The sequence below is a fragment of the Tachyglossus aculeatus genome, chromosome X1 (genome assembly GCF_015852505.1).
Source record: "Tachyglossus aculeatus isolate mTacAcu1 chromosome X1, mTacAcu1.pri, whole genome shotgun sequence".
Taxonomy (NCBI): Eukaryota; Metazoa; Chordata; class Mammalia; order Monotremata; family Tachyglossidae; genus Tachyglossus; species Tachyglossus aculeatus.
In genome coordinates this window covers 123663362-123670230 of record NC_052101.1, presented here as the reverse complement: position 1 = coordinate 123670230, position 6869 = coordinate 123663362, and the positions used below count along the sequence as shown (strand labels likewise).

The following is a 6869-nucleotide window of genomic DNA, read 5'->3' as shown; positions in this document are numbered from 1 at the left end:
GACAGACATTACTATAACTATATACATGACAAGTACTCAAAAGACTGATTCTACAGGGTCGCTGCCCTTTAATACAGATTTTCAACATTCTAACCACTTGGGACCAGAAGCCCATTCAACCTAACATCTCTCATAACAGTTAATTGTTCTGAGGTGCAAATCCTTAGCTCTCTGGATTTGATAACAAGTAGTGTTCTAAACTCTTCTAGCCTAATCTCTCTCTAGTTGCACGTAGTAATTCATTCAAAAAGGAACATTATTTCTGGGAATACCGACTCAATTTCAGAAGACTCATTTTAATGATTTTTAAAATTTGATTCCTTAGTCCCTGGTATTATTCCCACTTTTCTCCTCTTAGCCCTGGGGACCAAGGCAAAAATGAGATGGCTGCAAGTCTTTTCTCTAACTTATTTGACAAATAAAAATACAGTTATCCTTCAGGGTTGAAGAGGACACCACTGGCATGAATGTGCATTCACATTACACCATCCCCAACAGGACGTTTTCGTACCTTGGCCAGTTCCCTCTGCCGTGGTCTGAGACAGGCAGCCAACAGATAATGGTAAAATCGCATCACCCCGGTAATAATAATCACTGTGGTGGTTGCTAAGCCCTTACTATGTGTCAGGCTTTGTCCTAAGATCTGGGATAGATATGAGATATATATATGTATATATATATATATATATATATATATATACACATATATAGATGTATATATGTTTGTACATATTTATTTACTCTACTTATTTATTTTATTTGTACATATCTATTCTATTTATTTTATTTTGTTAGTATGTTTGGTTTTGTTCTCTGTCTCCCCCTTTTAGACTGTGAGCCCACTGTTGGGTAGGGACTGTCTCTATATGTTGCCAATTTGTACTTCCCAAGCGCTTAGTACAGTGCTCTGCACATAGTAAGCGCTCAATAAATACGATTGATGATGATGATGATGATGAGATAATCGGGTTGGACACAGTCCCTGTCCCACATGGGGTTCACTGTCTTCATCCCCATTTCACAGATGAGATAACTGAGGCCCGGAGAAATGAAGCGACCTGCCCAAGGTCACGCAACAGACAAGTGGAAGAGCCAGGATTAGAACCCGGGGCCTCTGACTCTCTGGCCCGGGTTCTTCCCACTAGGACAAGCTGCTTCTCATTCATTCAATTGTACTTATTGAGCACTTATTGTGTGCAGAGCTCTGAGGTCCTGCAATGTTGCGGGATCCCAAGCCCCGAGACGATGGTGATCAGCCCTCAGCTGCCATGGGGCGGTCATCTGGTACAAACGAAGACCCAAAGAATGCCCATGGCAATGTGCAATGCAGGGCTGAGCACCGGAGTATGGTTCAGAGGTGGCTGGAGGTTGAGGTACAGAAACCAACCTCAAAGCGTGCTCCATGGAGACTAGTACTTGGGAACTCGATGGCCCAGGGACAGGTCCTCTTGACGTCAACCCTGCTGTCTGTGGGGGACAGACACAGTGCTGCTGCAAAGGAGAAATGCGCCGGGACAAAAGAGGCTTTAAGCATTGCGAAACAACTGGCACTAATCCCCGTGCCCCATTGTGAGGTGGCTTGCCCAAGGTCACCTAGCTGACAGTTGGCAGAGCTGGGATTCGAACCCCTGACTCCAAAGCCTGTGCTCTTTCCACTGAGCCACACTGCTTCTCTAAGCCACTTAGAGAAGGCTCTATTTATTTTATTTTGTTAGTATGTTTGGTTTTGTTCTCTGTCTCCCCCTTTTAGACTGTGAGCCCACTGTTGGGTAGGGACTGTCTCTAATGTTGCCAACTTGGACTTCCCAAGCGCTTAGTACAGTGCTCCGCACACAGTAAGTGCTCAATAAATACGATTGATGATGATGATGATGATTGTGGATAGTAGTGTGCCTCATCCCTTGGTCTCTATGGGCACCTCCTCGTGCACAGGAAGTGCTTTGTGCAGTGCTGTGCACACACAGTAAGTTCTCAATAAATAATAATAATGTGACAGGCCCGAAATTTACCCATCATTTTCAACTGGAGATCCCATCATCCCCTACCCTGCGTGCCCTCTCTCTGCCATTCCTTTATCTACAGGTCAGGCATACACTACATCATTCTCGATAGTAGTAGCAGTGGGATTTATTTAGCCCCTACTGTGTGCACAGCACTGTTCTAGGGGAACTTGGGAGAGTATTAAGCACTTTATACAGCGCTAAGCACTTAGTAGAGTGCTCTGCACATAGTAAGGGCTCAATAGATACCACCGATGATTATAACAGAAGAAAAAGACATGGTCCCCTGCCTTCAAGGTGCTTACTTAAACAACACACCCAACCACTCCTTTCTTCCAATCTTCCTTCACTCTATTACCCTGTGTTTTTTGAGGAAGCCATGTGATGTAGTGGTTAGAGGATGGGGCTTGGTGTTAGCAGGATCTGGGGTCTAATCCCGGCTCCACCACGCTTCTGCTGTGTGATCTTGGGCAAATCACTTAACTTCTCTGTGCCACAGTTACCTCATCTGTAAAATGGGGATTAAGATTGTGAGCTCCATGTGGGACAGGGACTGTGTCCAACCCGATTTGCTTCCATCCATCCCAGTGCTTAAAACAGTGACTGGAACATAGTAAGCACTTAACAAATACCACTATTATTATTATTATTATTTTGTTACATTTCTCTCCTTTCCAGTGTGGCCTAGTGGAATGTGCACAGGACTGGGATTCAGGAGACCTGGGTTCTAATCCCGATCTGCCACTTGCCTGCTGTGTGACCTTGGGCAAGTGACCTCTTCTCTGGGCCTCAGTTTCCTCATCTGTAAAATGGGGATTCAATAATAAATAATAATAATAAATAAATAATTATGGTACTTGTTAAGCGCTTACTATGCACTGTTCTAAGCACTGGGGTAGATACAAGTTAACCAGATTGGACACAGTCCCTATCCCACATTGGGTTCACACTCTTAATCCCCATTTTTTACAGATGAGATAACTGAGACCCAGAAAAGTTAAGTGACTTGCCCAAGGTCACAGAGCAGACAAGTGGTGGAGTCAGAATTAGAACCCAGGGCCTTTTGACTCTCCCAGGTCTGTGCTCTATCCACTACACCATGCTTCTTCTTAATACCTCAATACCTCTCCTCTCTTCCCGCTTAGACTGTGGGACAGGGTCAGTGCTGGATCTGATTGTATTGCATCTCTATATAGTAAGTGCTTAACAGATACCACTATTATTACTATTTCAGGCTTCTCCCAACTCCAGTGTTTCCTCTCTCTTTTTCCTTTAGTCTCATTACTAGGGTGACTGGAAGCTTCCCTAGAGAGGGCAACTGGTTCAGAGTCCTTCCTGGGCTCAAGAAAGTCTGTAAATCCCTAGATCCTGGGGTTCTGCATGCATAAAGCCAATGCCTATCTTAGCATTTATGTATACACCAATTTATTCCACTTTTTATTCATGGTTCCATACTTTTGCTGTTACCAGTTGTAATAACAATAATAATAATAATTGTGGAATTTGTTAAGCACTTGCCATGTACTCTACTAAGTGATGGAGTAGGTACAAAATTATTTTTTTAATACTAAAGTTCATTCATTCATTCATATTTATTGAGTGCTTACTGTGTGCAGAGCACTGTACTAAGCACTTGGGAAAGTACAATACGGCAAGGTGCTTACTATGTGCCAGGCCCCCTCTCAGGGTCATACCTGGAGAGCTTCCAGTACTCTACCAGTCTCGACTACGGGAGGGAGAGTCAAGCAGAGGCCTACCCATTCCATTCCTAGCTTGGGTAGTGGCTAGAGAGTGGAAGGCAATCTGCTACAAGTCAAAGCTCACCTGTGCTGGGCAGCGGTGGCATGGGGGAGAGTCGAGGGCAGAAACTCAAGTTTACTGCATGGAAGGAGGCAATGGGAAACCTCTTACCAAGAAAACCCTATGGATACACTACCAGAACGATTGCAGATGGAGGTGGGGCATTCTGGGAGAAACGTGTCCATGGTGCCGCTATGGGTGGAAGACAACTTGACAGCATAAGACAATGTGCCAGACAATTCATTCAATTGTATTTATTGAGTGCTTTCTGTGTGCAGAGCACTGTACTAAGCGCTGGGGTAGATACAAGATAATCAGGTTGGACACAGTCCCTGTCTACCTCCTCCAGGAGGCCTTCCCAGACTGATCCCCCTTTTTCCTCTCCTCCTCCCCATTCCCCCGCCCTACCTCCTTCCCCTCCCCACAGCACCTGTATATGTTTGTTCAAATTTATTACTCTATTTATTTTACTTGTACATACTATTCTATTTATTTTGTTAATGATGTGCATCTAGCTTTATTTCTATTTATTCTGATGACTTGACACCTGTCCACATGTCTTGTTTTGTTATGTCTCCCCCTTCTAGACTGTGAGCATGTTGTTGGGTAGGGACCGTCTCTATATGTTGCCAACTTGTACTTCCCAAGCCTTTAGTACAGTGCTCTGCACACAGTAAGTGCTCAATAAATGCAATTGAATGAATGAATGGGGCTCACAGTCTAAATTGGAGGGGGGGGGGGATTTAATCCCCATTTTACAGATGAGGGAACTGAGGCCCAGAGAAGTGAAATGGTTTGGTCAAGGTCACAAGGCAGGCAAGTGAGGGAGCTGGGATTAGAACCCAGGCCCACCGATTCCCAGACCCATGCTCTTTTCACTATGCCATGCTGCATCTCCTCATTGGGCTCATGGTCTAAGGAAATTGTAGTTAGGATTTTCCTCTTGTGCCTAGTGTACATCTGCCTCCATTCAACTGTAAGCTCCTCACAGGTAGGGACAAAATAAAAATTGTATCCTACTTACCATGTGCTTAGAACAGTGTTCTGCAAACATTGAGCTCTCAGTAAATATGAATGGTTGAGTAATACCTTGGTTTAGTCACCCATTTCAGGTGAAAGTTCACAGTATTGAACTGGAAATGGCAGGAAGGGGAGGAGAGATGAGTGCTGGGTTAAAATAAACTTTTTTTTAAGGCAACTGAGTGGACGGTTTGTAAAGTGGATGGAGTTAAGCAACACCCTCAGGATGCTGAGCTTTATCCAACTTAGTCCCTGACTCGCTTACTCCATGCCCTGAAATATGAGGGGTACAAAGGGTGGACTCCCCCAGACCTCCCAGTCCTGACTCCATCACTGCCCCATAAAGGCTTCCTGGGCCCAAGTCAGTTAATCTATCAGTGGTATTGCTTACTGTGTGCATAGCACTGTACAAAGCTCTTGGGAGACTCCAGTACAACAAAGTTGGTAGATGTGATCCCTGCCCATGAGGAGCTTCCAGTTTACAGGGAGAGGCAGACATTAAAATAGATTAGGGATAGGAGAAATAGTAGAGTAAAAGAATAGTCGTTGTGGGTCCAGGGTGAGTATCAAAGTGCTGAAGGGGCTAGTTCGTAGCCCCCAGCATTTATTTATTTGTTTATTTTTAATATCTGTTAAGCACTTAATATGTGCCAGGCACTGTACTAAGCGCTGGGGTAGCTATAACCTAATCATTCATTCATTCAGTCAGTCGTATTTATTGAGCGCTTACTGTGTGCAGAGCACTGTACTAAGCACTTGGGCACAGTCCATGCCCCGCATGGGCCTCGCAGTCTTAACCCCCATTTTCCAGATGAGGTAAATGAGGCCCAGAGAAGTGAAGTACAGTGAAGTCCACATCATCCCCCGGGCCTGGAATGCCCTCCCTCTGCCCCTCCGCCAAGCTAGCTCTCTTCCTCCCTTCAAGGCCCTGCTGAGAGCTCACCTCCTCCAGGAGGCCTTCCCAGACTGAGCCCCTTCCTTCCTCTCCCCCTCGTCCCCCTCTCCATCCCCCCATCTTACCTCCTTCCCTTCCCCACAGCACCTGTATGTATGTATATATGGTTGTACATATTTATTACTCTATTTATTTATTTATTTATTTATTTATTTTACTTGTACATTTCTATCCTATTTATTTTATTTCGTTGGTATGTTTGGTTCTGTTCTCTGTCTCCCCCTTTTAGACTGTGAGCCCACTGTTGGGTAGGGACTGTCTCTATGTGTTGCCAATTTGTACTTCCCAAGCGCTTAGTACAGTGCTCTGCACATAGTATGCGCTCAATAAATACGATTGATTGATTGATTGATTGAAGTGCCTTGTCCAAGGTCACACAGCGGGATTAGAAGCCAGGTTCTCCTGACTCCCAGGCCCGGGCTCTATCCAGTGGGCGATGCCACTTCCCTGTTTATTGCTGGCGGAACCTAGGCCCTAGCCGTTCGCAGGGGCGCTGTACTAAGCTCTCGGGAGAGTCCCATACAGTCGAATTGGTAAGCACGACCCCTGCCCTCGAGGGGCTTCGCGTCTAGCCGGCCTCTAAAGTCACTCTCCGATCGCGGGAAGCAGCAAAGGGGCCCCAACTCCACACTCCCGGAGTCGCCTCACCCCATAATCCTTTGCGGCAGCCTCCCCTCCCCCGTCCCGCCGTCCCCTCCATCACCTTCCCCTCAGGTCACCTGAGACCTTTCCCCTTCGCCTCTCCTCGGTCCCCGTCCCTCCGGCCCCGGTGGAGGGGGCGGCAGCCAATGAACAGACGAGTCGGCATCCGGGGCGACCACCGCCTCCCGCTCGTACCCGGCCACGGCGGAGGTGAGTGAACCGGGGAGACGCCCCCCTCCCCCGCCCTCCACCACGACGTCCCTCCCTTTCGGGGGGCCCCTCGACGCGAGACGCTGGCCGCTGTGGGGTCCGGGAGGAGGGAAGGGGCTGAGTGGGGTCCTGGCTCCTCTCGAAGAGGGCACAACAGGTAGTGCCCCCCTCAGAGCGGCAGGACGGGGTCGAGAGATCGGGGGGCGGCGCGATCGTTCACATCGGTTCCGTCGGTTTCCCGC

The 6869-nt window shown here is 47.1% G+C and overlaps 1 non-coding gene across 1 annotated transcript; it reads left to right on the top strand.

Moving 5' to 3' along the window:
- The first annotated feature begins 3676 nt into the window (after nucleotides 1-3676).
- LOC119920289 lies at nucleotides 3677-3814 on the top strand. Its single transcript, XR_005448046.1, has one exon. It is a non-coding gene; the product is annotated as a small nucleolar RNA SNORA7 (small nucleolar RNA).
- Nucleotides 3815-6869: the final 3055 nt, after the last annotated feature.